The sequence below is a fragment of the Manduca sexta genome, chromosome 2 (assembly GCF_014839805.1).
Source record: "Manduca sexta isolate Smith_Timp_Sample1 chromosome 2, JHU_Msex_v1.0, whole genome shotgun sequence".
Classification (NCBI taxonomy): domain Eukaryota; kingdom Metazoa; phylum Arthropoda; class Insecta; order Lepidoptera; family Sphingidae; genus Manduca; species Manduca sexta.
Genome location: NC_051116.1, coordinates 6542524 through 6548523, shown reverse-complemented (window position 1 = coordinate 6548523; position 6000 = coordinate 6542524).

Below are 6000 nucleotides of genomic sequence, written 5' to 3'. Positions count from 1 at the left end.
GATGGCCTTACATAACATTATTTTCATGACAATCATTTTTTTTTCTCTTTATTTGTTTAGAGGCTTTGAGTCTCTTAGGAGACTATGCCAGCCCCATAGTAAAAGAAACAATAGTACAAATCATTTTAAATTAATTCCAACTTAGTATATAAAAGGACAGCTGCGTCAGATTGAGGCTCTGAGAGAATATTCTGGAAGATGCCAATGTCCTTAAAGTTTGAAAAGTTAAATTTTCTTTTTATCCCCAAAGGGGTAGGTAGAGGCCCAACTGATGCAACCACTGTCCAGCGCGTGAATTCCGTCCCGTGATGTGATAGGGGGCGAGCGCATCGCCATATTGGACACAAATTCCAGACACCGAGCTCATACTGAGTATAGAACTCAAATATTACTGCCCGACTCGGGGATCGAACCCAAAACCTGAGCACTGGAGTCGTAGCGTAATACCACTACGCCACCGAGACGTATTAATAACATCACTCTTTTACCTTCAAGGTTGGTATTTGTTCAACCACATTACACCGGTTAAAAACAAAGTAAACGGCTAAACAGATTTGGATGTTATTTGATACACTGATAGACCAAATTCCGGTTTATACTCTGAATTTTATCAGCAAAAAGTACACGAATTTTTATAACATATTAATATATTTCTCTGAGAAAAGTATACGAATTTTTACCTGGAAAATGTCACGCAAGCGGAGCCGCGGGCAACACTGTATATTATTAGATTTTTTAATATTTTGAATTTTCTACCTTCCTTTCATGCACCTACCATGGTTACCTCTGCACCAACCTAAGGTTGACTGGTAGAATGCATATAGCATTAAGTCCGCCTGAATTTGTATATGTAGTGCTAAATAACTAAATTTATTTCATAAGTTTCTAAATACTTTGTTTACCATTGCTCATTTGAATATAAAAATAGAGAAGCACCGTTGATATATCGATTATCGCGATACATTCATTATCATTAGAATACGTGTGGTAACAGTATTTGTGCTAATACTTTGAACTTGGACAATATGCTGTCTGTATGTAATGAAATAAATTACTTACACTTCGTTTTATAGTAGAGTTTCATTTCTCTAATGAGACCCGTTATCTTTTTAAGGTAATTTTTTTATTGTTTTATCAGCTTTGTCATATTTTACGACTTTGTCAATGCATGAATGTGGATGTATTATTGTGCTTACACATTACCCTGTCTACTTTTAATATATTAAAAAAAAAACTCTAGCCCAAGTCACGCAGAAGCCGACGACACTCTATCAAAATTCCGCTACATAATTAGATGCTATGGTTGCATTTGTATGATAAATACTTTATTGACAAATTATTATTAACTTATTAGATATGCGATGAAGTTTACCTACCACGCTTTAAACTTAAAATATGCTCATCAGTTATAGTTTATTGGGAAATCTAAATTATAAGATATACTGCTCTACCAAATATGAATAAAAATTACAAACATAAAAAAATCCAATTAGAATAACTCATTCAGCCAACATAAAATAGTGGAAATATGAAGCTACATAAAAATTATAGCGTTCTATGTTTAAAAAACAAAAACTCTAAATAAACAAAACCGACTCTTCCTTGACACAAAACCTCCTTACTTCAATACTGGCCGGAGAGCCATGTTCACTTCAACTCAGATACTGGCCATAAATTAAAGAAATCTGCTACGTTAAAAAACTGTGTCCAGTACTCGCGCCGCGCGCTGTGGAATGTCTACGGCCGTATTTTTTCTGACGTTCCTTTTTTAAATTCAAATCGAATCACCCAAATTAAGTAGCCATAAACGGAATCAGCTCCCAAATTTGAATATTTCATTCGTGCCCCGATACGAGCGCTCGGCTTTTGATTTGTGTGTGAAATGGCTAGTGTGTGTGTGCACACTAGTGATGGCTTAATCTATCGATTGTGTTTTTTCATCGATTCATCGCTCTCACATGTCGGATGAGATGAGTAATTAAAGGTTTATAAGTTTAAGATTAAGTTAGCGAATAATTATAGTATAAGTAATAATGATTGATGATATTTTTAACGTGTTGGTGGCAGTTGTTTTATTATTATGAGATGGTTAATGAAACGATTTATAGTCTTATAATATTAGTATTTAAAAGTATATTCTTGTTTAAAATATGTGCAACATGTGACATAAAAGTTTCGTATTTGCTTTATAACTTATTAGACCAATAAAAATATAGTTTAATAAAATCGATATCGACAAAATCTTTCAAAGGTCACCCCTATTCCTTTTGTCGCAGCGCGCCGCGTTGATAAGGAAACATTTTAAATTAGTAGTAGAGGAGAAAAAATATATTTATTCTTCTTTTTTTGTTATTTGTATTTTATCGCGCGCACACAAAACGGGTAGCCGGCCGCGGCGATATAAATTATATCATTTTTCACTGGGACAACCCTAACGGACGTAAAAAATGACGTTCCATTCAGTTCTAAGTTTGAAAGTTTTGCCGCGGTTTTTATTAGTTTCCGGCACCCGGATTCCATATTCTATATTTTGTATTGTTTGAAGTTTGGCTTTTGAATATTCGTGTTCCAAATTCGAATATCAAAATTAAAAGGTTGTAATATTTGATTCCACTCCTGTTTATGAAACTTAAAAGTATTGCTGCATTCATAAGCATAGTACTGAGCGTTTAGAAAAGGTTATATCTTCACTAATAAAATTTTTACAATTGCCCTTATTCCTAAGCGAGGATTGACTTTCCTGAAATGTCTTTCTAGCAAAACTACTCCAACGGTTGCCTACCCTGATTTAAATACGTAAAAAGGCGTTATAAATTAAGTTCCAACTTTGAAAATTCTACGCGCTTTATTAGTTTCCGCCATTTTCCGACGTCCGTATTCTGTGTTCGAAATTTAAATTTGAATTTGGTTCCATTTATAAAACATTTAGTTATTAAGAACAAAGACTTACTGTTTTTTATGTGTTTAATTTTTTCAAACGTCGATTTGTTATTTCTCAATACATCGAATACTTTGTTGAGAGCTTTGGAGCTCTTTTGATTACAAAGGTTTAGGTTTTATTAGTAAATATTTTACAAGCGTAATATATCATAAGCATTCGACAAGAACAAAATGAACGAACATAAGGTCACACATCACGCATTTATTCCCGAAGGGGTATGCAGAGGCTCAACCAGAGAACCCACTTTTCGCCAAGTGTGTTTCGTCCCATGATGTGATAAGGGGCGAGCCACAACTGAGAACATCTATTCAGTTAATTTCAGTTCGGTCATAGATCCCTCAAAATGCCACTTTTAATCATAAACTCCCTGCTATCCATTAATTTATTCAAAGTTTTTTAAGTTGGATATTAAGAAGAGTTAATAATACATTGCTGCATTACTATGAGTAATATTAAATAACTTTCATACAAAAACAGTAACGTATATTTCAATCGTAACCGCTTTAACCTCCCAACAACCGGTTTCGATGAAAATAATTGTCATTTCTTTACGTATTAATATATTAGAATATTTTCACATATATTATCGTTATGTAAAAGTGTATCAAAGTTTTACACTCATAAAAATATAAATACTTAATTTGTAGTCTCATTCTGAGAATTTAAAACATTTCACGTTGAAATAGAACGATTAGTCAAGATATAAAATCTATTTAAAATATATTTCGAAATCTTTAATAAATGCTTCTCTTCTTAAGGCTTCATATAGAAAGAAAGAATAATTTATTGTCGCGGTACACGTGATTTATACATACATGCATATATATATACAACAACAACTTACAACTACTACAACAGCTACTGCAATACAGCGGCGATCCTAAACGACGCGAAGCCCCAGGCGAAAGCAAAGAAACAGACGCGAGACCCCGGGCAGAGTACAAAAACGTTCCCCTGTTTTAACAGTTTCGTCGGTAAGAACGTAAACAAAGGTCCTGCGAGGCACCGCGCGAGGCCTCTGTAAGCAGGAGGCCCCGCGGCTGCACGGTACACTTCCCCCAAAGGCCGCCTCTGCTGCAATATAAATAGGTTCGGATAACTCCGAACCGCGACAACTAGGTGACCATCTCAGCATAAACTGTATTATGATAAACAAAACACAATCAATTCACACACAATCCATTGTAAACGTTTAAAGTAATCACTAACTTTTACTTACCTGACTCTGCCTGTTTCCTTTAAAAATGGCTTCCAGCTCTGCTGCAATATAACAACTAGGTTCGGACAACTCCGTAATGCGACGACTAGGTGGCCATCCCAACACAAACTGTCTTATGACAAACAAACACAATCAATTCGTCCATTGTAGACGTTTATAGTTAGTGATTACTTACCTGACTCTGTCTGTTTCCTTGTTTATATTATTGATTACTTATCATAAGACTCTGTCTGTTTCCTTTAAAAATATCTTGCAGCCCAGATGTGCCAATAAAATGTTTTTATGATCATTAGGTACTTATATGCTATTCGCTGGTAAAAAGTAAAAAACCTTTCACATTATAGGACAATAATCGCAACTGTTCAGACCATCCGATATTTGTCGTAAAGGTATATCTATATACATAGATATGTTAGTAAAGTCTAGGGCTTCCCGTGGTTCTGCTTCTGGCTTTGTTAGTTTAAAAGCCGTATGAATTTTGGAAATCAAAAGTGATCTATGAATTCAAGCGGTTTCTAATTTTACTTTGAACTTTTTACAAACCATTGCATTCACTTTGTAAACTTCGATCTTTCCCATATCCGTAATTTTAAAAATCCAATTTCCAAATATCCTGTAGGAGTTCGAAACCTGCTACATTATTTTTGACATACTTTCTTTCCATATTATATTATTATTTTTTACATCTACCTATATTGTTTTTATCTATGAATCTCCTAAAGGTTGACTGGTAGAGAATGCCCTCGGCATAAGTCCATCTTTATACTTATGTATATAAAGTGTAAAATAAAATTGAAATAAAACAATCCAAAACATTACCCATCCATTAATCTTTTATCATACTAATCTAGAAAATAATAAACACTAAACAACGACAATGCCTAAGTTTAAACCTAGACTTTAAGTCCAACTTAATCCTTTAAGGTTCGTAGTGTTCAGTACGCTCGCACCGGACGCGGCCGAAGCAAAGATAAATAACTGACAAAAATAACATAAATTTACTACCAACACAACGCACTGAAAAGTAAAAAGAAACTCGTATTTAACGTATATCACACTTTTGTGCCTTGCCGACTGTGTGCGGTGGACGAATGTGGATACGGTTATTATATTTTTAGTATTAAAACCTTTTTGGATAGAATTTTTTTTTTTAAGTAAAAAGGAGGCCATAGTTGACTTATAATGGTGTTCTGTTTTTAAAATTGTCGTAGCAAATGGTTTAATCAGACCATTATTCTGTAATGGTATTTTGATAATATTTTAAATATGGAATTTTAATTTTAATTTTATTAATTTAAAGTCATTTAATACAAAAGAATTTTAATTAAAGTTGTAATATTCGACACTAACTGTAATGGGTCATATCCATGCACGTATAACCTTCATTAGCCAGACAAAACCAATGACATTTACCATTGCATTCGTCCATACTAAAATGCATTAAACGATATTTTTATAATACATTCTGATCTTTGTCGCGTTCAGTTAAAGTTGATTTTCTGCTAGTACAACTAAAAGGACATAATCCCATCCAGGCGGGTGTGAAACTTATGACATTTGGAAATGTACACGCAGTTCGAAATATGAATTTGAATTTTTGAATATCGAACACGGCGGTCTACCGTTTAGTAGCCAGTTACCAAATTGCCTATCATAAAATATTTGAATGTTGGCTGCTTCCAGATTTTTTTAATTCGAGGCACAGATAGCGGTGTATTTGGAAAGGGTTTGATATTATACCTCCTTTGTCCTGGAAGTAGAATATTTAAAAGTTGTTTGACAAGTAACGGGACTCTACCCATCTTGTTTTTTATAAGCACAATATTATAATTAAAACAAA